Below are 25,716 nucleotides of genomic sequence, written 5' to 3'. Positions count from 1 at the left end.
GAAAAGCTTTTGGCTTCTCTCCTGAGGCCACAAAGAGGGCACATCGAGCATAAGATATCCTTGAAAAAAAGTGCATAATGTTTAAAATAATGTTTATAAACCAATTATAATTAATTAAGTTGCTTAAACAACTATAAACAAAATAGCATCATGTATTCATAGTTTAATACAAAGGGCCGAAAGCCAATCACACAAGAGTACATTTTTCATTTAAAAACACGAGTTGCAGTAGGATGGGGAAAAAACCCACCATAAAGTCTCGAAGTATGTTTTTTTCAAAGTTGAACTTGCATTAACTTTACATGGCTTTCTAATCATGCGGCTCTTTTGTGCGAGACGCGAGTGCAACGGTGATAGATGTCCCTCTAGAAAATGTGTGAAATATGCGTTCTGTGTGAACGGCTTGGTTTCAGTTTTGACGTAAGCAAGATCTTCTCCACATTGATGTTCTCTTTTCCCGCAATATTTGTAATTAACAAGGCAGCAGCGCCACATCTAGTGGCTTCAACTGGATAGGCTAACAAAAACATTAAAATGCAATGATACTTACATCGTCATCGCATCTCGTGCGCCACTGATAAGGCTGCCTCCTTAACGCACACCTAAAATTCGAATGCAATGTTTTTGCATTCGAATGTGGATTTTTATTTTAAATTCGATGAATATTCGAAATTCGAATTTTTTTTGACAGCCCTAACAGACAGACATGTAAACAGATAGATAGATATATAGATAGATAAATAGATTATAGATAGATAGATAGATAGATAGATAGATAGATCTTCTATGTGCATTTGTCTCTGTTCAGTTAAAAGTGAACGTGTTCATTTGTTCAGATGTCAAATTTAGTTCTTTCCTGAGCGGTGAATAATAACAGGATTCATAATGGTGAGACAAGCTCTCTGTGTTGATTTCATATATTTCGCCTTCACTCTTCTAGCCGTTAAGACACATTTACCTGCCATAATAGATCTTGCAATGCGCCCTGCTGCAGTGTGCAGTATAGCCACACTTCCACAACTTCCACAGGCTTGAGCACATTTAACACAAGTGATTAACACACTTTGATGTTTGAAGAGGATCTCTAACTGTGACCAGCCCTGTTGTGAGTCCACCTCTGTCCTTGCTGTGGAAGAGAGGATTATTTTTAGAACAAGCAAAACACGATTCACTGAAGTATGATGACGACATAATGGTGTGCCGAGGCGTTTTGATTGGCTGCCTACAACAGATTTAATGATCTGTCCTCATGCTAATACGTGCATATATGACACATCCATTGATATGCCTTTTGTTGCTGTGTGTTGAGTGCAAAAATGTGTGCATGTACAATACATATGATTAATTTCAGAGCTAACGTGCGCTGACGTAGCACACCTTCACTTGAATGAATTCCTCCTACTTAATCAGTGAAATTTTGAATTTAGTATAATTAATGCTTAAAAGATGAAAAAATAAATAAATTTATCCGGCAAAATGACACAACAAGTTCTACGAGACAGCTGTGAGAGGCTGAGTTACTGTTGGCGTAGCAACCGTCACAGCTCGTCCTCGCCACCCTCCTCGAAAATGATCGATTTTCTTTAATTTTCTTCTGCATCTTCCACCAGAGACGGAGAGGGAGGGAGAGGAAAAAAATGAATAAATAAAAAAGAGGAGGCTATCTGTAACCTATCCCTTCATCCTGGCGTGAGCTATTCAATCCTGTCTATTAGATTTACTGGAGAGGAGCAAGACATTAACACAGGCACACAGGGAAAAAAAAAGAGAGAGAAGGAAAACACTGCCACAGATAATGTGGATGTTTCATGCATAATCTCAAAATAAATAAATTCATCTAGCAAAATGACAAAACAAGTTCTACGAGACAGCTGTGAGAGGCTGAGTTACTGTTGGCGTAGCAACCGTCACAGCTCGTCCTCGCCACCCTCCTCGAAAATGATCGATTTTCTTTAATTTTCTTCTGCATCTTCCACCAGAGACGGAGAGGGAGGGAGAGGAAAAAAATGAATAAATAAAAAATAGGAGGCTATCTGTAACCTATCCCTTCATCCTGGCGTGAGCTATTCAATCCTGTCTATTAGATTTACTGGAGAGGAGCAAGACATTAACACAGGCACACAGGGAAAAAAAAAGAGAGAGAAGGAAAACACTGCCACAGATAATGTGGATGTTTCATGCATAATCTCTAATATGAGAAATGTATTAATAGGGAAATTATTGTGCATTCAATTATTTTGAAATGGCTGGCTGAGATGTTGTGATTTGGCTGTGTCCTGATAGCAGTGGCGCAGCAGGGAGCTCGGTGAGTGATGAATAACTTAATCTCCTAATCCGAAAATGGGCAGCGATCAACGGTACCGCTCTACGGAGCGGCCAATAAAATGAAAGCACCGAAGAATGACAGATGAGAGCTGGGAGAAGACGAGGAAATAAGAAATAGATAAACAAATAGAACAATAAAGCAGACGGTTTTAAAGCGGCGTAATTCTGTCACATTCATTAAAGCCAGAGAGCAAAATAAAACAATGCGAGATGGAGTGGCAGAAACATTACCTTTAATGTGGGTATCATGTGGCGCGTTTGATGAGCTGCTGGCTCGGCTTTATGTCCGCTATTCAGTGTGACTCTGAACGAAATCAACACGGGATCTTTAATCAACCTGAAAAAAAGCCAAGCTTTACGGAACTAAACTACATCCCTGTCAGTGTGTACAGTTTGTACAGTTGTAGAAATGTGACACCCAATTTAGAATACGAGAATGATTTCTAAAGGATCATGTGAAAGTTATTTTTAGATTATAATAATATTTCACAATATTACTGTTTTTACATATTTTTAATTAAATACATTCAGTCTTGGTGAGTCTTTTTTGGCTCCTTTGATTTCATCATGTTCTCACTTAGGTCCAACAGTATAGCATGGCGTGAATTTGAGCGACATAATGGTGAAAATCAAGGGAAAAAAAGGTCAGGTAGCAGTGCCTCTATAGCATTGTAAATAATAGGAGAAAAATAGGAGACGTTGCCACCACATTTCACTGATAACTATATATATATATATATTATTATTATTATTATTTTTTTTTTTGTACTTGTGTGTTGTGTATAACAAATTCTATTTTTAATATGTTCAGGTCTTGCAGTGCAGTGTATACAGTACACCCACAGTCAGATGATTGCAGGTCATTTGTATGTTGTCAGCGTGTTTGTATTGTCCTCTGGGCTGAAATAGCATCTGTTTGGCCCTGTTATGTGTACATGTACAAGGAGCCAGTGTCCAACCGTGCCCTGAGAGACTGAAGAATTGTGTCATCAGAAGGTCAAGGAGTCTCTCTCTCTCTCTCTCTCTCTCTCTCTCTCTCTCTTTCTCTCTCAATTACAGAACTGCAGAGGTGTAAGGTATTTGAGTAGTACTTCACTACATTTGTAAGTATTTTTGGGGGGAATCTACTTTTTATAAGTTAAAACCAAATACTTTTGCTCAAGGTAAAAACAATACCTTTTACTCCCTTACGAGGGTGATTAAATGATGACACAATGTTTATTTTGGTTGAACTATCCCTTTTAGGTAAAGACTTTAAACTATAGTATTGGTTTTGATAGTAACTGCCAAGTGCAAACCTGGTTCGTGATTAGTCTAAAAATCACTATATTCAAATGTTAAAACACAAATCATTTGCTGAAACGTTTCATGTGGTTTGCTTTACTTTAACATCTGCGGTTTCTTAGAGTTTTGGATAGCAATGTAACAATGTAAATGTAACCGTAATATTTGACAGTTTCTTTACAAAGTTTAAGAAAATCTCTACTGCCTCTTGTTTTCAAAGTCAATTTAAAAAGTGTATAATTTTTCAACTTTTAAATGCGCTTAAATACGATTAAATGTGAATAATTTTCGTAAGTATTTTGACTTTTAGGTGAGTAAAAGTTTTGTACATTTTCGCAGTACTTTTTACAGTACTTTTTACAGTTTGATTGAAAATTAAAAGTTTTTATTGAACTTTTTTTTTTTATTTAATCTTGAACTATTACTTTAAGCTCATGAGTTGCATGATACCAAAGATGACACCTTTCTGCCGCAAAAGACTTATCAATATTTTATTGTATTTATTATTTATTTATTACTTTTTAAAATAGCATGCACTGATTAATCATTCACAATTTTTTGTGAATGATTAACATTATTTTAATTTATTAATATTTTTTTGTTGTATGGATGTTTGTGTTTGCTGTGCTTTTTTTCAGAAAGTGTTGCGTGATTTTGCACTCTTCTATTGTATTCTCTTCTATTTCTATTCTCTTATATGCACAAAGAAGACAAACATATCCATTTATAATGTGTTTGTAGAAAGTAGTATCAGGATATTTAACAGTTTTGCCACAAAGATTCTTGTTTAAACATAACTTAAACCATAGAAATGATCACCTGTTTCGTGATAAGCACATAGCACAACACCATCTGCAATATGTCACAACAAACCATTATTTTGTCTCTGATGGTACATGTGTTTAATTGATAACACTAAAATGTCTTTGCCTCTGGCTTTTTCTCTAAACAATTGAAGCAATTTTTTTGTGACAGAAGGCATTACTAGTGTTAGAGGAGGAGTTTGCTGGGTATGCGTGTGTGTGTGAGGGTGTGAGGCTCACGTTAGCGTGTTGAGGGTCCGTGCGAGGGCTGAATGACAGGCAGCAGACGGGCAGGTCAGGTAGCATGTGGCGTATGGCAGGTACGCTTCCTGTGTCTAAACAGTAGCATGTATAAGTGTAGCCCTGGCCTTCTCTGACAGTAAGACACCACGCAGCTGCTGGCTTGATTGAGACATCTGTATGAAGCAGATGGAGTTTGAGAAAGAACTGGGTTTGATGTCTATCACTGACATTTAAACGACACAGCACTGCGTTCACTCAGCTGACGCTGGACAGGAGACCACTCTTGAGATTGACTGCTAGACCTGGACTGCGTCTTCAAGACTGCTGACGGTCTCAAAAATACCATTTGTTTCATCAAGTTTGCCTTGCTTCATGTAATCATAACTACTGTAAATTCCACCGTTCATAGCAAGAGCAGATTTGTAAAAAGTTTTGTATTTTCGTTGAAGACGGGGCTTCTAATGTAGTGTCTTTTTTGATTTATGTTCCCTCATTGACATGTCAAGGGCCTTTTTGAGCATTTTCTGCACTGATTTTGGGTGAAAATGTGTGCAATTAAGCAGACTGTATATAAACATGCTCAGATGGGTTATACGAAGGGAGCCACACTATGTTGTACTGCACTTTTGTGACTAATAGAATAATCACATTAAATACAAAAATGTGTTAACTCAAATTATAGTGGTAATCGGTTAGCATTATCATTTATATTATCAATAGTCACAACTGAAAAATAATCAGAAATAAATCAAAAATAATAATTTTGACAAATCCCTCAATAAAGGATTTAATAGGGTTTAGAAGTGAAGATGTGCAATCTGGCGAAATAATTAGATTAGTAATTGGACATTATTAATTAAACAATGCAAACAAATCGCTATAGCACAATGTTGTAAAAAAAAAATCACAAAAATAAATTACATTTTAAAATATATTAAAATAGTTATTTTAAATTATAATATTTTACAATATTACTGTTTTACTGTATTTTTGATCACATAAATATAGCCTTGGTTAGCATAAATGACTTGTTTTAAGAACATTAAAAAAATATTAGTGCTGTCAAACGATTAATCGCGATTAATCACATCCAAAATAAACGTTTTTATAATATATGTGTGTGTACTGTGTATATTTATTATGTATATATATATATATATATATATATATATACAAACACTTGCATGTATATATTTCAGAAAAATGTATAATGTAAAATGTAAAAATGTAAAAATATATTTTTATAAAATAGAAATTATATTAATATAAATATATACATGTAAATATTTTCTAAATATACTGTATGTGTGTATTTATATATACATAATAAATATACACAGTACACACACATATATTATGTAAACACTAACTTTTATTTTGGATGCAATTAATCGTTTGACAGCACTAAAACATATGTTTGATATTTGCAGTGTAACTTAATTATGAAGTTTGGTGATTGTGATCTGAATTTTGAAAACACATTAATGATGGGTGTAAATCAGGACAATCTACTATGAATGCCATGCCATCCACATAAATTTATATAAACTTGAATATTACAGTATTCAATTACAGTACACATAATTTTGCATTATTTTCATTGAAAGGAACTGAAAATATTGTGATTTAGTTAATCTATTGAAACAACAAATTGTTTAGTATACAATTAATTTGTATTTTTTATTTTTTTTTGTAGGTTTTCTTCGAAGTACCCTGTGAAACCTGCTGGTGTAAACTTACCTCTGATTGGGACTCACTGATGTAATGGACAAACAAGCACAGAATGTGTCGATATCCACATCAAATCTCCCAGGTGTGTATTTGTGTCTACTGTGTTCGTTATTTATCTACAATCCTGTTTAGGATGACTGTGATTTGTCAAATTCTTTCAAGTGTGAGAATATCTCTCTCATTCTCTCTCTTTCTCTCGCCGCGCTGCTGTAAATAAATAAAAGATAGGGTCTGGTGATACAGCAGGTCTCAGATGTGTAAAAGCCACAACTCTCATATCAGATCTGGATTTGTGTCTCCCGCCAGGGAGTGCAAACACACAGTTGCAGCCTTCCAAAACATAAACACACTTCCTCCATTTTCCTCCCTCTTTGTCCTTTCCTTTTTTCCCCTCTGCCTTATTAATGTCCATTCCTTGCTGTGTTGGCTAAGCAGGCCGTGATTCCTAATGAACACACGCAAGACCCCCGGGCAGCACTTAAACTTTAAAACTTCTATTATTAGGATCACCAAAACACCACTGGTGACCTTGCAGAAATGTAGAAACTTGCCTTGTTCTCGATATCTCTACATTTCTCCCAACACGAGAACCGAGAGCAGGTGTGGATCTGTGAGCCACCTAAAGTCTGACGGCTGAGCTTGCTTTTGGTTGCCATAGCATTGCGATTATTAAGAGATCCAGTGGCTGCCTGGTTCCTCTTTTATGATTCCCAGACTGAATAAAAATGTAAAAGGCCGTTAAACACCATTACTCCCTCCATCGCAGGTGTCACTGCCAGCGATGCAGAGTGAAGTAGCTTATTTTTCTATTAGGTGGAGAGAGAAAGAGAGAGAGAGAGGCCGATTTTAAGACCAGTGCAAATGAATCTTTGCTCTAGAATGGCCAAACGGTCAGACTCTAATTAGCCTGCTCTGCTCCTCTTTATCTAATGGAGCTTTGAGCGCTGAATAGGGTAAGCCTTTCCAAACATCTAAATGGCTTATATTAGGCTTGCTTGGCTCAATGGGAGTTTGACCATCCTTGAGTGTGTGAAGGGCAAATGGGGGTTTTGAGTCTAAACTTGAGCAAGAATGAACGGCTATTGCTGAGAAACACAATCACTACTTAGCAGTCAGATGTCCGTATGCACAAAGGCACATATTACTAAACAAGGCCATATCTGCAGATTAAATTTTTTTGTAGAAGCACTTTTTAAATTTGAACTAGCACCTCATGACTACACCACGTTATGTACGAGAAGCTGCAAAAGACACAGGCACAAGTGGAATGTACAAAACATGGTGACATACATTTTTAAGTAAATATAATGGGCGATACAAGAATGAACGGCATGATTGACTAGAAGAAGCATGAGGAGAAGTGGTGATTTGAGATGTTTGCTTTTGTGAGCCCTTTCCTAGTGGTATCGATCAGGCCGATTATTAGGTTGATATTTAGAATTTCAAAGTGTATTTTAAGTCTAAATTTTGCACATATTGCAAATATTGGTTTTAATGTAGATCTTGATTCAGTTTACAAATAATGTTATTTGCGTTTAGTGTACTGTATAAATAGCATGTTCACATTATATATACATTTATATTTGGGGTTGTTGCTAAAAGTCACACGTACGGTGGACCAGTAGTGTACAACACAACGAAATCTTCACAACACAACTAAATCTTCACAACACGGAAACACAACGGAAACAAGGTGCAACATAGGCCTGTCACGATAACAACTTTTTGTTGTGCGATATATTGCCCCAGAAATAATTGCGATAAGCAATATTATTGTCATATTAAAGACCATTTTATGCCACTGAATATATAATCATAATGTAACAACAGAAACAAGGTGCAACACAACATTTGCTTTACATTTGCTTTATTTAGGCTTTATTTCCTTTGATTAACTGCTCATCAGTGAGACTCTCAGTGGCTCTCGTTGACGCAGGTGAGCAATGGCTTGGACCTGCAGAGTTAGCTGGATGTCTCGTTCTCTTGGCTTCAGCCTGGAAAAGTGCTGATCGTGGAAGGGGTGCTGGAGGAGCTCTCTCTTGGGCAGATGGTGGGAAGACAGGGGGAGTAGTCACCCTGCTGCTTGGCCAACAGGGACATTCACATACGGCACACCCACACAGGAAACATTAGAACAACGATTTGTCATAGTCTTTCATTTCGACGGAGTTCTTTTGTTGTTGGAAATAAGCCTTGTGAGTTTATTATTATCTTCCTCTGAGTCAGTACGTTTAAGAGTTCAGCAGACACCTCTTGTGATGGTGACGGGCCATTCTTCTTTCTCTAACTGTCCACAAGCTATTTATGATGAGTTCCTCTCAAACTAGCCATCAAAGTTTTCTTGTTTATTTCGACAGCTTTTATGATGCTAAGACAAAAGAAGCAAACACACATCTTGCATAGCAGGGCTCAAACAATAAGTATTGTTTTTAGTGATAGACTAATATGTCAGACAGGCCGATTTTCAAAACAACATTTGGCGGTTTTTGAGATTATCGGCATCTGTCAGTTAAATTTTGAGCTACTATATATCTATATATATATATATCTATATATATACTTTCTAGATGAGGTCATTGGAAAAAATCTTTAGACACTTCAGGGACATTCACATACGGCACACCCACACAGGAAACATTAGAACAACGATTTGTCATAGTCTTTCATTTCGACGGAGTTCTTTTGTTGTTGGAAATAAGCCTTGTGAGTTTATTATTATCTTCCTCTGAGTCAGTACGTTTAAGAGTTCAGCAGACACCTCTTGTGATGGTGACGGGCCATTCTTCTTTCTCTAACTGTCCACAAGCTATTTATGATGAGTTCCTCTCAAACTAGCCATCAAAGTTTTCTTGTTTATTTCGACAGCTTTTATGATGCTAAGACAAAAGAAGCAAACACACTTTAGACACTCTTTATATATGTGTATGTGTGTGTATATATATATATATATATATATACATACACATATTGAATAAATAGTAATTTATTACAATAGTAATAATTTATGTCAATTAACAAAAACAACTTGAGTAAATACTGTACACAGTATTGCACAGTATTACTTCACCGTAACTCTGATAGCTAAACTTTCGCTGGCATTAAAGACATAAAAACTCATGTACATGATCTGCAAATAAGAAATTGTTGGAACGTAAGCACTGGCAAGTGACAGTTCCATAAACTGGCCCCAAACTCTCTCACATTAGCCCTTTTCCTCATCATTGCGCTCTGCTTAGAGAGATCTGCTTAAAACATCCTTGATAACAAACGGCGAGGGATGCAGATTGTGGCTGTCTTGTCTGTTAGACTGGTGGTATCAGGAGGGGCGTCTTCAGATTTGAGATCCCTGTAGCTAAGCTTACGCGTTTGACTCAGTTCCACGTAACCCAACATGCTGTTCGACACTAACCATCCGCTCCCATATGGTAAACCTGGGCTGCGGCTTTGTCAGCTTCCAGGTTTTTTTCTTTCTTTCTTTTTGTCAGCCTTAAAAACAGACAAACACAGTGAGAGGTGGGCTAATTACCACAGGCCTTCCTGTAATTACTCTTCCAGAGCAGCAGACAGGTTGGATACAGACAGATCTGCTGTCTCTCTTACATGCTTATCTGCTGCTCACCAGACAGCTCACAAGTTCTACGTGGATTTGAGGTTCAGCTCGTCCAATGAGTTGAGAGTCGGGAGTTGTCAAACATGGTTATGGTGACGTTTCGTCTTCACACTTTAGCGTGCCAGCCATTGGCCATGGTTTTCATAACAGTAATTGAGCAAAGAAATATTTCACTTAGTAAAAAAAAGTCTAAGTTAATGTGTCTCACTCCCCTAGCAAATACCTCAGAAAATGCTTTTAGAGTTGCGTTAGAGAGTATGAATGTCCTGAAAATGTGTCCTTTGTAAAGGTTATGGGCAGTGCTTTGAACAATAACTGTCAGCGTTGGGTTGACAAAGTTATTTGAGTCGTTAAGCTGCAGATGGCATAGCCATTCACCGGCTGATAGTAATGAAGGATGCTTGGAGTTATTTGTATCTGCATGTAAACTGTTTTGTTAAAAGTAGGTGAGTTTTGCTAGCCTGATACATTTATGTATCCCACAGGGAGCGCTGGCCCACTCGGATGCCATGGTTGCTCTACATAATTATAATGGGAAGGTCCTTGTAAACTCATTAATATTTCTGTGAGTTTAAAATGTGTCTCGTGTTATCACTCCCATCATACTAGAGATAGATCAGTCTAGTTCTAGTGTTTATTGCATGTGTTTTTAAAGGGGGTAGTTTCCCAAAATGAAAATTGTCATCATTCATGTTGTTCCAAACCTATATGACTTTCTTCTGTAGAATAAAAAAATGTGAATATGAAAATGATCCCACAGGTCTATTCCATAAAATGACATGTCATAGTGGCACAGTTTATTGCTTTTAAGGTCCAAATATGACTCCAATTATTTAAAAAAATATATTAATAATAATAAAACTAGTAAAAAGTAGTCCAGGTCTTAGTCCGGTAGTCCGGTTCTTCACACAAAGCTATCTTGGAGAACAACACAGAGTTCAACAACTGCAGTCTTCTGAAACCAAAGATAGCTTTACGTGAAGAACAGACCTGAAAGTTAAGTTATTTAATTATAATCTTCCCTACTGGTGAGCTGTTACTCAAGAATTGCTGCGAACAGATTATTGAGTGACCATGTGTTTGATTCTTGAAAGAATCAATTTGACGCATGAAAGAATCAGTGCAATTCCTAAAAGAATCCTTTTGTCCAGTTTGTATACCATAACAATTGGTTCATTGATGAATCAGCGCAGTTTGTCAGGGAATCATTCCATCCAATTTGTGAACTGTAACAACTGACCTATTGAAGAATCAGTAAAATTCTGAAATAATTATTGTCATTTTTTTTTTACATTAACAACTAATTCATTAAAGAAACAGTGCAATTTGTGAAAGAATCATTTAGTTTAATATGCATAATTGTTCAAAATAATGATTCATTCCCTGATCCCATTTCACTTCACTGCCTAAATGATCAGGTTCTCAGTAAACGGCTCACTGAAAAAAACAATCAGTGAATAACTGCATATATTTAGGTCTATTTCTTGCACAAATCTATCGTGTGGCTTCAGAAGATTTGGAATGTATAAACTACTTTTATGTTGCTTTTATTTTTTTTGGTCATTTTTAGTGTTCAACAGATGTGTCACTATGAATTATAGTTGTATGGATAAGAGTTCTGTGAAGGTTCTTTCAAATGTTGTAATGCAAGGATTTCCTTCTTTAAATTAGTATTTTCAGGATTTGTGTTGTTCAGCGATGATTGAAAATGTGTTCTGGTGGTCACTTTTAGAATGCAGGAATGTGCCAAGTCTAGAAATAGTCATTGTGCAGTATCATTGCGCTAAAGTCAAGAGAAAATCCAGTTTATGTTTCTTGGGTGTGTGTGCGTATTGTTCTGCATGTGTATTCTTGGGCCCTTTGCTCTCTAACTTGATTTAAAGCTAGACATACCTAGTCTCGTGTCAGGCACAGGTTACATTCCTCCGATTAAAATAACACTTCAGCCGGACAGTATGCTCTCTCTTTCTTTCACTCTCTCCTTTTATTTCTCCTGAAATCTAGCTGCCCATGCCACAGGCCAATGTACAGTCTGAGCCTTTGAGCACATGCTTTATAGGATGCATCAGTTTGTTGTGCAGAGAGGTTTTCTGGGGGATTATTGTGGCCTGAAGTAAGTTGCCCTTTCATTAACCTTGGCTGGCGATTTCTAGCTTTAATACAATACAAATGCTTAATCTGGCCCGCACAAACACAGCTGAGCCACTGTATTACTGTCTGATATTGCTTTGGGTTCCCTCTCAGCATTTCACTAATTAAGCTCCGAGCTCAACCTCAAGTCCTGCTGTACTCTATCGTCATTTTAAATTTATTTTGATTGATTTGTGTCAGCCTTAACTATGCGCTCTGCAAGATCAATAAATAAAGATCAATACTGTAATGTTTTCATCAGAACCGTTATTAAAAAATAGATTGGCTATAAAGAGAACTGAATCACTGATAGCACTGATGCTTGCAATGCATGCCAACTTTGAATTTAATTGAACTACGTCGAAGTCTTTGAGATTAGTTGAGGGAGCGCTTGCAGGGAGAGCAGACGGAGTGAGATCGGTAGGTATTTACAAAAAAAAAAACAGCTCGGTTGGGTCTGAGTAATGACGCTGACAGTTGAGAATCACATTGTGTCCTAACCAGCAGCATACTGATGCCTGCGCTCATAGAACTCGCATTGTCATTACCGGCTAGCCAATAGCATTCATGTGGTCATATGTAATATGATGACACGCTGTAAATTGCAGTCCAGATGAATGGAGTTGACCAGCTGTAAAATGTTAAAACAGTAAAACACAGCATGAAAGCCCGATTTGTGACTTTGCCAGCAAAGATGATGGCTTGTGGTCTGGAGTCGTGCGCAGGCGTGTGCGTAATACGAGTCCGCTGGCTGGTGCGTATGACTAAAAATGTTTCCACAAAGTCTCGTCAGGCTGAGAGATCCCTTTTAATAAGAGCCGTTCGAGTACGTCACGAGTCCATCGATGTTATTGCGCTCGGTTTTAGCCACAGGATGTTTGTTCGCTGGAGAGCTGCTCTTCTCTTAACCACCCTGAAGGCCCCCCTTTCTTACCCACGAGGGGAGGCTGGGCGGCAGCTTGGACTTTGCCCGATTCTCGCTCCAGCCAGCTGGGTGTCAGGCAGAGGGGGGACAGCTGGGGCTCCGGCCCAGCCAGGGCCCGCAGGGATCTCGGGGTTAGCACAACAGAGGCCCCGGTCCCGTGCCTTCCTTTAATAGCCCCAGTTTGACCCCGCCTCGCCACACACACCGCTTCTATCGCAGGCGTATGATTAATGGCCTAGTTTTGCTCTGGCTGGCTGGCTATATGACATCCATACACACACACTTACGCACACACAACCACTGAACAGTTTTACTGCTTGTTCTGTCTTTCTGGGTTTGTAGAATAATGAAGCTTTTTCTGTTTTGGATGGCACTGCTACCTGGTATACGGGTCAATGGCGTGACATTTTTGTCCTTTCTATTCATTTATTTAAAAATGCATTAAAAGCAATTCATACATACAAATAATTTAACACTTTTTACCTTGAAAAATATACTTTAAATTTGCGTATGATGAAAGCAGTTTTGTGAAATCCATTAAAGATGGTTCGAAATCCCAAAATGTTTATTTAATTTTTGACTTTATGGGGTTAATTTAAGTACTTCAGGGCCAGTTGATTCACATAAATAAAGTTGAGGTTTATTTGTGTACAGATTTACATGTTGTATTAATGTACAGGGTGTCTTTCTATTTATGAATTAACTTTTTATCTATTTTTTTTAAATATTAGACATGTACACACATATATTTAAGGTTTAAATATTTTTTTTTAAACTTTTACCTGATTTTGTACCACATGACTTTTTTAGTGTCAGCTCTTTTCTTGAATATATACTTTTCAGCTAGATTTTTAAAATACTTTTCATTTTCTTTGTAATAGACACTCTTGTATGTGTGTGTGTGTGTGTGTGTGTGTGTGTATATATATATATATATATATTTATTTAGACACACACACACACACAATAATACAATAGTGTATTCATTAATACAATAATACAAAGAGTGCATTTATAAGAACTTCTAGGCTTTTAAAATATTTTTCAGAGATCTATGCTATTTCAGCAGTATTTTCGAAAAGTGTATTCGTTTGTGTTGAGTATGTGATTGTGGTTTTGAATAGTGGGAGAGATGTGGTTTGATCCAATTTAAATAGACTTGATTTCCCTAAAGAGTGGGCGTCCACGTTCACTGGTCGATAAACAAATAGCGTCTGCGTGCATTTGAGCTTGCGGTGGCTACACAAGCTCATGAGTCCAATGACCATAATGAACTTGGTTAAACCCGAGCAACCTCATGAAACCTGGACAGCCCCAAGTCTGCCCGCTGAAGGATTAACATGCTATTAAAGTTATTTGGTGCATCAGGAGAGAACATTCAGTGCTTACGTCCTAACTGACATCCGTGTGTTCTGCCGAGAGAATTAAAAACAAAAATGTCTACACTGTGATGCCAGTGTTTGTGTGCGTGGTGGGTAAAATTCTGACATTCCATTTCTTTTTATGTCAGTACAACAGATACATGAACTCTAGTAAACAAGTTAAAGCAAGTTAAAGTTGAACTAGTTTTTGCCTTAAATTCTGGTGACAAAGCATTATGTCACAAGGTAATCACTGAATGTATTTTTAGTGCATGTATGAGATGTTACATAAGACTGCAGTCAGTACTTATACTGACTGACTATGACATGACATGACATTTTTTTATTTATTTTTTAAATACATTAAAATGCAATTCATACACACAAATGATAGTTCATAATATTTCTTAATATTAATTATATAATTTCTTAATAATAATAATAATAATAATAATAATAATAATAATCAACTAATGTGTATAATAGAAGCAGTTTTATGAAATCCATCGGAGATGTTTCCATCCCCAAATCTGATACTATATATTTTCCCAGTGCCTTTGGGATCCATGTTCAAGTACTTTGGGACCATAGTAGATCCACTTGCACAAAGTCATGGTTTATTTGTGTGCAGATTCCCGTGTTGCATCCATGTGCAGGTTGTCCTCTGGAATCTCTTGTTGACCTTATTCCCAGTAATCAGGACGGAGCTCAATGAGCCCGCTATGCTTGTTCTTTATAATACTCAAAAGCATGGATATTTCATGTTGCGGGAAAAGGGCATTACATCCTCTTTCTATAACTTTCTCTCTCTGTGCTAGAAGGCCTTTACCCAGAGAGATTCATTTAATCCCTGGTACCCAGAGTAGAAACATCAGAAGACTGGAGGTCATAATATCACTGCTGGTTTGCCTACTGCATGACATGAGAAGAGGAAAGTGGCTTTGTCTGCAGGGTTAGGTGCTGTTTAGGTACCTCATTTGTGGCTGCTGTGTACAGTTTGCAGTTGATCGGTCTCTCCCTGAGGTGATGTGATCCACAGTATGTCCGATCGGCCAGACCTTGGCCCTGCATTCAACCCCAGTCGCGCTGAAGAGGTTAAACTGGCGGTAGCGTTCGGAGACACAACTGGACGGCTTTAGTGCATTTTGTTGTAATTGTGTCCCAGTTGTCTTGTCAGAAATCAATTCAAGTTGGGAGCTGGCTAGCACAGGGAGGTCAAGGATTCTGCAGCCTAAATATTTTATCTGTACTACACGTCTGGAGCTTTTAAAGATGCGTGCTGGCCTGTTTTCCCCATTTCTCTGACGCACAGATGCTATTGGCTCAGCCTTTCTACCCAGGTCAGGGCCAGGTTAAAATCAATCATAATCAATTATTAAGGGTACTGTGTATCTGGTGGAGGCTGAAGGGAGAAGACCAGGCCTCGCTAAAGTCCAGTTTTATTTATTTAATTCCTCACTTCTCAGCCTAGGTAACACTGATAACCCTGGGAAAAGTTTATATTATATGGTGTTTATGTGCACTAAAGAAGTGTTTTTTTTTTTTTATGTTCTGAGTACAAATCTATACATTTTTATTATTAATAATATAAAATGAGTGTTTTATAATGCTTCAAGGTATGTATTTATGAGGGGAGACTGGGGATGGTTGTAACATTGGGGTACAATCTCTGTGTACAAATATAAAGAATATACAGGTCAAAAAATATATGTTTTGAAGTAGAACATTTGTATTTCTTCTTCTGGACTATTTGATTTGCAGCCAGATTAATACATGTAAAATAAAATAAAATAAAATAACAAAATAAAATAAAATTAAAACTTTTGACGCAAGTGTGAAAGTGACTAACATGTATAATTGTCTGTTATGTTATTTATATAAAATAACAATAATTCTACTAATTCAACAAGTGTGAATATGACTAACATGCAGAATTGTCTGTTATTTATCTTTTTTATTGTTAGCTCTTTTTTGTGTATTGATTCAAAAATGTGTTTGATGTTTTAGAATGAAATAGTTCTTTCTGTTTTCTTTCTTTTTAAAAATAAATATGAAATAGAAAGTTTTAAGTAAATTTGGTTAACAAAATGAATGTACAAAAATGAACAAATTTTCATGGCTTCTATAGTGTTACAACACTTTATATTCTCTATTTGTAGAGAATATAGGTTTCAAAATGACTAATTCATAATGGACATTTGGGCCAATTATATCAAAGCGCCCAAAATTATTGAGTTAGGCATTAAAGCAAAAAGTGTTACAACCATCAACCAACCGTCTCCTCCACTTCCTGTCCTTTACAGAAATGTCTAGATGAAAGCACTCTGAATACCTGAGCACATTTGTGTTGTTGTGTAGCATGCTGATTACAGTAAAAACAGTCAAAGGACACTTGAGTCCCAAAGGGTTAACACACTTCCAATGAGACTCTTCAGAGAGTAGAGTTCGGTGATTTAACCAAACAAATACAATACCAGAGAGTCCAATGCAGCTCATGCTAAACTCAGTGTATGTAGGCCTAATACATAACCGTCATACAACATCCATCAACCCCTCCTTTCAGTAGCCCAAACATGAAGAGACCCACCATAGTGGCAAAACAATTGTGTAGCACTGTCCTTAACTCCTTACTATCCACTCATCTGCCTGTAATTACTCTCAATGAATGAATAACATTGACGGGCATCGCTACTTCAAGCTATGCCGTTCCAAAAACACGCTTTTCAATCACACACATCTGTGGAGTTGACCGTTATACCATATAAGTAAAACTTACAAAGGTGATTTGTTTTCATCCTTGTAAAAGCACAAATTTGATTTCCTCCAGTCCCAAAACAGATAGACGTTGGGTCTGATTTGTTTTTGGTGGAAACTAAATGAAAAATGTTCTCGGCAGAGCACAAACCACGCCACGGGGAGGCTTGCAGTTCGGCCAGCACCAGCTTCATGTACTTTACTCATGCAGACCAGAGGAGGTGTGGTTGGCAATCGATGGGCCCAGGCTTCAGTGTGATCAGAGCGGATGAGAGATGAGGACGTTTCACTGCTTTGGTGATGGCTGCAGGCGTCAGGGTCGATTTGGTGGCTGGCGGATTGAGAGGCGTTATATCTGAGGAGCATGAGGTTCCACTTCGATGAGCAATCTGCTTTATCAAAAGGCTTTTTTCTCAATCAATACAGCTTTCATCAGGGGAGCCCAGTGCTGTGCTGCCCGCACTGTATCGGCTCTCCCACTGGGCAGATGCCACGTGCGGGACAGGCTAATGCCCGCTCAGCTGGAGTCAGTCTGGTCAGCAGCTCTCTTGACCTGAGAGAATTTAGTTCAGATAAACACACACGCATGCTCGCTCTTTCTGAGGTCATCACTCAATATGCAGGAACACAACTTTTTTTTCCTTTTTTTCTTAACAGAAGCTTGTGGAAGGATGTATTAAATGGAAATATGGGGAACAATTATGCCATTTATTTGTACACCATCGTATTATTCCAAACTTTTTTTTTTAATACAAAAGTAAACAACCTTTGGTTGCCCTTTATTTTAAGGTGCCCTTGTTACAGTATAAGTATACATTTGAGTACTGAGCGATATTAATTAACTACATGCAGTGGTGTATAAAGTACCTGAAAGCCATACTCAAGTAAAAGTACAGATATCTTACCAGAAAATGACTTTGGTAGAAGTTGAAGTCACCGTTTAGAATATTACTTGAGTAAAAGTCTTAAAGTATGTGATATTTATTGTACTTAAGTACGAGAAGTATTTTTTTAAAATCTTAAACGTACTTAAGTATTTTGCATTTAAACTGCAGTTACAGATGCATAAATAGGCCTAATGTTTTGTTTTTAACATAAAACGTTGAATACTGATATCTGAAATAATTTAACAGGTGGCAGCAAGTGATTGTTAATGAGTGAGTCACTGAGATTCAACAGATTCATTCAAACGGCTGTTCTTTCAGAAACAAAGCATTTGACTGTGTTAATGAGTGAATCACTGAATCATTTATTCAACCGATTCGTTCAAAAAGGTGATTTATTCAGTAAGTAAACACCCTCCATTGCTCAGAGACGCAAAACAGTGCTGTGATCTTTGTTTGGAACTATTTTCATTGGCAAAACTGCGCAAAAACAAGCAATGTTATGTCTAAAATGTAAGTCATTAAAAGTAAAAGTTGGCTGAAATATAAAAACTCAAGTAAAGTACAGATACTCCCAAAAAAATACTTAAGTACTGTAACAAAGTATTATTACTTCGTTACATTACACCACTGACTACATGTACTTACTATATGGTTAGGGTTTGGCTTAGAGTTACTTGCATGTAATTATGCATAATTTATTGTTGTAATAGTAAGTACATATAACATGTAACAAGGACACCTTAAAATATAGTGTTACCCAAACTTTCATCATTCTTGACTATGACTGTCATTTTCTAGCACTCTAAAGCTATAAATAAATAAATAACAGCAGCATGCTGGTTTGTAGCATTGGTATTTATTTACGTACTTTTTGACATTTGGTAAAACTTAACAATGAAATTATATATATTAAAACAAGTTCATTTCCCATGACAGCAATATTTAACATTGATGTAAACATAAACAATACTTTTACAACATTTATCAATCTTAGTTAATGTTTTGCATATACTAATACAATTGTAACATTATATAAATTAACTTATGAGTTAATATATTATGAACAAACATAAATTAACAATGAACAATAGCATATTTCTAAATAATATTACTACTAATAATAATATTATTATAACATTTATTAATAATTTACTTTTTTTTTTTCATGATACATAATGCATTATTGATAGCAAAGTTGTTAACCATTATAAAAGATACATTTTCTCTCTTCCTGCCATTTACAAATATGACAATTCCTGTCCAAGTTGCCTAATGAGATAGTAAAGTGTCTATTGAATGTAGGTATTGTTCACCTAGTGTTTTCGGTGTATTCAGACATACTACTCGTTTGATGTACTTTTTGCATGCTGTTTAGTAAGGAAGTGGACATATATGAATGTGTGGTCTGTTTTCTGGGATCCATGTGTTTTGTACCAGCTTATCTGGTATCTTAGGAGAGCCCATTGAAGGGAATCAAGGTGAGGATGCGGTGATGGCACGTTAATGAAGTGGCGTGGCGTAGTGGTGATGAGCAGATCTAGAGGTGGACGGCTGCGTGGGAATTACCACCTTAGTCCTCCAGCCCAAGAAGGAGAACAGTGAATTAATCTCCAGTCTCGCCCATTCAATGAGTCCCCAGAGCTTGCTTAATTAACCTAATAAAAATACTAATAGAACCATTTCCAAAGGTAAATTTAATTTACTTGTCAGCGTTGTACATCAATAGGGATAAGGACGGGTGGGCACACGTGTCTCGGCGAGCATCCACGCTGGCCCCTAATAAATACCAACTCGTTTACATCCACATCCGATTATGCCTGCTGTCAGTGGCCACAGTTAAATTATGATGAAAAGAGGGGCTGAGAGCAGAATTAACATGACCAAAGATTAACACAATATTTGTCTAGGAAGATGATAGGATTTCTTTCTCTCTCTGCCACTCCTCCACCCTTGATGATGTGATTGCTTACCTCAGCCATGAAAGGTTGTCAACTACTAAAATAAATTGCATTAAAACAGATAGCTGTATTTTGTCACCAAATGGAGTTTAAGCAAATGCAGTTCATATGGAACAATCATAAAAAAAACTTACTGGCGGGAACTTTGTGACGACGTACTACCGATGTACTACCAAGAGCCATTAAGCCCATCTCATTACTGCCCTCCCAGTGACTGTGTAATGACCTGCAATCATTTGTAAGTGAATAACTATTAAAAGCCCTGGCAGCTGGGAGAATGCTTTTAAGTCAAATTAAAACACATGGGAGGTAGCCTCTTCCCTGCATAATATGTATCTATAGACGCATAACAGGCTCCCCTTCCGTTTTTCACTACCAAGGATATTTCATCTCCAAAGAGACAGGGAGATAAAGAGGGACTGGAATTTAAAGAGGGGTCTCGTCGACATGTTCTTGTTTTAGGTGCTTTTATTGAATATTATAGTCTTTGGCGTGATTGTGGCCTCCAATGATGGGCTTTTACGTTGCGTGTGTGTGTATGTGTGTGTGTGTGTGTGTGTGTGTGTGTTTGTGTGTGTGTGTGTGTAAGCACTTTAGGATGTGCATAGACACAGCTGTGGTCCTCGGAGTGAGCAGACCCTCAATAGCGCATTGTTCTGTCGCCGCCATGTGTGAAGGGGACCAATCAGAGACTTTTATTTTCCTAAGTTGCTTTGTGAATAGATAGTTACTTCTGCAAAACTAAGTCAAGAGACTTTTATAAACTGTGGATGACTTTTAACTTTCTCAACAAGGTTAAATCCTCCAGGTTTAAGATTCTATGTTGAACAGAGACAAAAACCGTTCTGAGAGGAGGTATTGATCAGTAGTCATGTGGTATATAATACATGTTTGTACAAATCTAATCACAGATGATGAAGAACAACACATTTCTGTTTGACAGTAGAGGTTACGCACACTGAAAGAACGACCTTATACTATGTACTTAACCTCTTTTACAGACTTCTGGAAACCACTTGAGTTCAATAATATGCCCCGGATAGGTGAAGGCCTGCCTCATATGGAACAACGACACATCCTCTGCAATTTTTGAAAATTTTTTTTTTTTTTTTTTTTGAAGAAGAAATTTGTTCTATGTTTGAAGAAAACTTTTAGTCTTGACTAATTTCTTCTCACAAAGTAATGTTTTATTTGTCCTGGTTCTATATATTTATGTAATTTTTAATAAATGACTGAATATTTATATTTGATATCATACTGTGTTTATATATATATATATATATATATACACACACACACACACACACACACACAATCAAAATCTAAAATTCTAATACTTATTTCCATTTTAATTTATACTAAAATAAATAACCTAGTATGAAAACATAAAACATTGTAATATATATCCTGGATGTTGTTGCTTACCTTACCCCGAGGCATGATTGGTGTAAAGCTACACTTGCTATATAGCTTTATGAGTTCAATTTAGTCACAGAAGGTCATGTTACTACTTAATTCTGAAATACAGTGTGTGGACTGACTGTTGAGTGCTGGCTGTGGTCGTGGAAAGTCCATTGCTTTGGGGTTTGAGGTGAGTGATGAGTTGTTTTGAAGCTCAGAGATGTTGTAACCATCACCCACCACAAGGTGGACAACCGTGTGTGTGTGTGTGTGTGTGTGTGTGTGTGTGTGTGTGTGTGTTTTGGACAAGGACAAGGTTGAGAGGTTTTGATGAAGAGCTTGTGAAAGTGTCTTATTATAGACTACATATTAAGTAATATCAGGATTTAACACTTGAAGTCTTTAACACTTTGCATTGACCTATATTGCAAAGTTTGACCCTTTTAAAAAAAATCAAAGCATTCAAAGCAACAAGAAAAAAAGCAGCAACGCTCCTTCTCAACTTTAAATTCCACCTCATTTTCCAGTCTGATCAAGATTTCTCTGAACGGCACCACAGAGGACGGAAAGACAGGAAAGAGTGAGAAGAGAAAGCAGGAGGAGGAAAGAGAATGTTCTGTGTTTTGGTGTCACTGGGGGCTACGTGCTTTTTATATGTCCCAGTAGAGAAGAGAGATGAAAAATGTAAAGGAGTAGGGAAGGAGAGAGAGAGAGAGAGAGAGAGAGATAGAGGGATTCTCAGGAGGAGGATCTAAGGCTGTGTCTGCCACCGCCACCTTAAGCCACCCTCCTCCTGTTGGTTTTAATTCACTTCCACAGGAAATCTAGATCCACTCCCCTACTACACAGAGCTAGCTTGTCTGTTTCTTTCTATCCTGTCGAATCAGTTCTCCAGTGGCGTGTGTATTTGTGTTTAAGTTTGTGTCGGTCAAGTTCCCACAAAGATGGTAAACCCTGCAATCACCTGCATTGTGGGGGGCAATCAATGTTCCCTGAGGAAGATGTTTTAATAAATATACATATTCCTATAAATATAAATATACATATACATATATAAATATTCCATATTGAAAAAAAAAAAGACAAAAATTTGTTGGAGAGGTTTGGGGTGCATTGATTATCACCCTGGTTATATGGGTGGCGCTTGTATTTTATTTTATATTTTATTTTATCTTAGGTTATTTTCGCGGTCAGAAATGTAATGCTTTGAAACCTTATTCAGTGTGATGTTGCATATTCAATAATAATAATAATAATAATAACCATTATTATTATTATGCATTGGTAGTGTGTGAATGTAATGGAAATTTTTATTTGCCATTAACCATGCTACATGTGTGTGATATTATACCTTTATCGCAGATTTTTTGGCTTGTTTCTCTCTTCATATCTCTCTCTCTGTTGTTGCCACATATACATAGCAATGACCTGACGCTCACTATGCAGCCACCATGCTGTGAATTCCATCTAACCAGAGAAACAAGAGGAAATTGTTATGCAAATGAAAATGCACTGGCTATTCAAGAAAGGTTGTAATGTTTGTATGCGTGTGATTGTATTTGTGTGCTTATATGTTAGAGTAATTCAGAGAGTAAAATAAATGCAGAGAGAGCAAATCTACCAGGATTGTATTTCAAAAGCATTCTCATTCAACATGGATAGTGTGCACAAGAAATAAGCATATATATTTCCTGGCATGAGCATTTTCAAAGCAACAGTCACATTTGTAATCTCTGTATAATGCACAACGTTCCCATTATTAGTGACAGCCTCTAATAGAGCTGATTGGCTGGAAGTTAAAGGTGAAGTGTGTCATTTCTGCACCATTAGCATCACCAAGCAGGATTGTAAAAAGAATATTTTCAAACATTTTTTTTTTTTTTTTACTTTTTTTCCAGCAAGGACTCATTAAATTAGATTTGGCATTATCAAAAAAAACACCTTTCTATGTTAAATAAATGATTTAAAAATTCCTATTAATTAAAGGATTCTAAAGCAGCACAACTGTTTTCAACATTAATAATGAGGATTCAGCAGCAAATCAGCATAACGGAATGATTTCTGGAGGATGATGTGACACTGAAGACTGAAGTAATGACTGAGGAAATTTCTGCTTTGCCATCACAGGAATAAATTACATTTTGAAATGTAAAAATATTTGACAAGATTACTTCTTTTAAAAACATTTGAAAAATTCTTACAAAACTATTGAACAGTAGTGTATAACAGTATTAGTATAGAGTGCGTTTTATATATTTTTATGTAGTGTCCAGACTTCCTTCGTATTTTCATAGGAAGCTTCGGGCTTTAAGATTTCAGCACCTCAGCACAAACTCCACCCTCAGTGATTCAGCGAAGCAGGATAGAGGTTTTCTCTCGGGTGGGTGAAGCGATTGTTCCTCGGTTTGAGTGTTTATAGGCAGGAGGATGTAGTCCTCAGTGTTACTGCCTAATAAAAAAGCTTGCATGCTGTGTGATTAAATAACAGGGATGGCAGTAAAGAGAAAAGACATAATGATGGTTACATGCAGGTCAGTTACAATTTAATTGTCATTGCACTTCATTGCGAATGTATCAATTTGCTGCTGCTTAGCTGAGCAGAAAACAATGCTTTAGCACATAGAGGGAGTCCTGCTGACTGCCTGTCAATTTACCCAGTCTCATCCTTGTTTTGTTTGTCTCCTCTCTTAAGAAAACAAAATTTGTTCTTCCGAGGAAGCTAAAGCCACTGGTCACTTTGTTTGTCACGCCACCTTGTTTAATCCTACTTTTTATGATAACTTGAAATAATGTGTGCTGTGTATCCTAGATAGTTTTGAATTGTATAAATTATTTAGAGTAGACTTCTCTGATTAGGGCTTTTGGAATAACAATGCAATGTTTTTGCTCCGGTTCGGTTGACACTTAACAGATTTTTTTTCTTTTTCTTCTGTTGACATATTTTGTTTTTGTGGCTGTAAATTGCATCATGTTGCATCAGGGTTAGCCATACTAAGAGCCATGCTGATTTCTTTTTGGTTCTGTCCAAATCCTTTTATGAGTGGGTCTCTCAATGGCACAATCCACACTCGCTCCAAAGAACATAATACACTGGTCGAGTCTGCACACTTCAAACAGTCTCCCCACTGAGCTAGTTTTAAGTCCATAAGTCTTAGTCAAATGTCACGACATGACTGATGCTTTTTTAAAAAGCGAGCCGTTTGAGACAATCAAAGTGTGGGCCTAGTGGGCTTGTTAGGGCTCCCTCTGTCTGTCCAGTTCCTCTGAAGTCTGTTCGGACCGCTTGTGTTTACGTTTCTCAGCTCTTCGCCTGTGACAATCCACATATGGTCATTTATCAAAGATCTGCGCTTCACAAGAAACTGTTTTTGCGAAGCTGTCAGGCCAGTGATATCTCTGAAGACTTTATTGTACAAACTTGTCAGAATTCCCATCAGACTCGCGATCGCAGCCAGCCGTGTAGTACCCTCTTCCATCTCTAGCCCAATGATTTGTGTTCAGATGAAAAACCCAAACCATCCCAATAAAGTTTTGGCAAGGATGGGTCGGTTTAATTGGCAGGCAATTGATGCGCCAATAGACTGTCATCCTGGGGGTCAAGAGTAATTTATTGAGATGCTAACTGCCTTTTTTTTTTGGGCCACCGTTCCATATTGAAATTCCCATCCAGACAGTATTACATGAGAAGATGATGACTTGATCCCCTGTTAATTAGAATAACATTTCCAGCAGCTGAGGCATAGCTGTTTAATGCGAGGGCAGTGGGCCGCACAGGAGAGGCCAGCCGGCTGGATCTGCGGCCCCAGAGCCTCAGAGATCCAGGCAGCGGGGGCAACTCTCCACACTTCCAGCGGATGAGTGGTGGAAAGCTGGTAAATCTGCCGCTGATGACTCTCTCGTCGGCTAATAAGCTCATGTTTATTGGCAGGCTCTGTCCATCAGTGGCCTATTTTCAGCAGCAAATGGAAATATGTATTAGAAACGCAAAATCCTCATATGGTACTGCAATATTTTTAATAAGCTCATTTTCCATCTTCAGAGAAATTGATTTCAGGTGTTTTTTTTAAAAGAAGAGAGAGCGCAAATTTAACTTAGACCTCTCCCCCCAAAAAAAAAGAAAAATGGAAGAACAGAGGAAAAACAGATAATTCTGACTGACGATGCTGACTGGTCAAAAAAGCTTTTCTTTTATGTTATGTAATATAGTAAAAGCTGTATAAAACAGCTGACCTAACAATATATTCGCAATATATAATGGCTTCTCATTGCATGGATAATGATGGTGTTTCTGTTTATTTATTTAT

At 37.2% G+C, this 25,716-nt stretch overlaps 1 long non-coding RNA gene across 5 annotated transcripts in view; it reads left to right on the top strand.

Moving 5' to 3' along the window:
* The window catches only part of LOC107718824 (uncharacterized), a 158,436-nt gene that overhangs the window by 76,968 nt on the left and 55,752 nt on the right, over nucleotides 1-25,716 (top strand). For 4 of the 5 annotated variants that reach the window (XR_001637460.1, XR_001637457.1, XR_001637456.1 and 1 more), the window contains exon 3: nucleotides 6,365-6,468. This is a non-coding gene — a long non-coding RNA (uncharacterized LOC107718824). Of the gene's footprint in view, nucleotides 1-6,364; nucleotides 6,469-21,012; nucleotides 21,077-25,716 lie in introns of those variants that run through there. The other variant, XR_001637459.1, reaches the window with a different exon arrangement.

The sequence above is a fragment of the Sinocyclocheilus rhinocerous genome, unplaced genomic scaffold (assembly GCF_001515625.1).
Source record: "Sinocyclocheilus rhinocerous isolate Xijiao unplaced genomic scaffold, SAMN03320098_v1.1 scaffold3288, whole genome shotgun sequence".
In the NCBI taxonomy this organism is placed as follows: Eukaryota; Metazoa; Chordata; class Actinopteri; order Cypriniformes; family Cyprinidae; genus Sinocyclocheilus; species Sinocyclocheilus rhinocerous.
The sequence above is the reverse complement of the archived record's forward strand: the minus strand, read 5'-3'. Positions and strand labels throughout refer to the sequence as shown.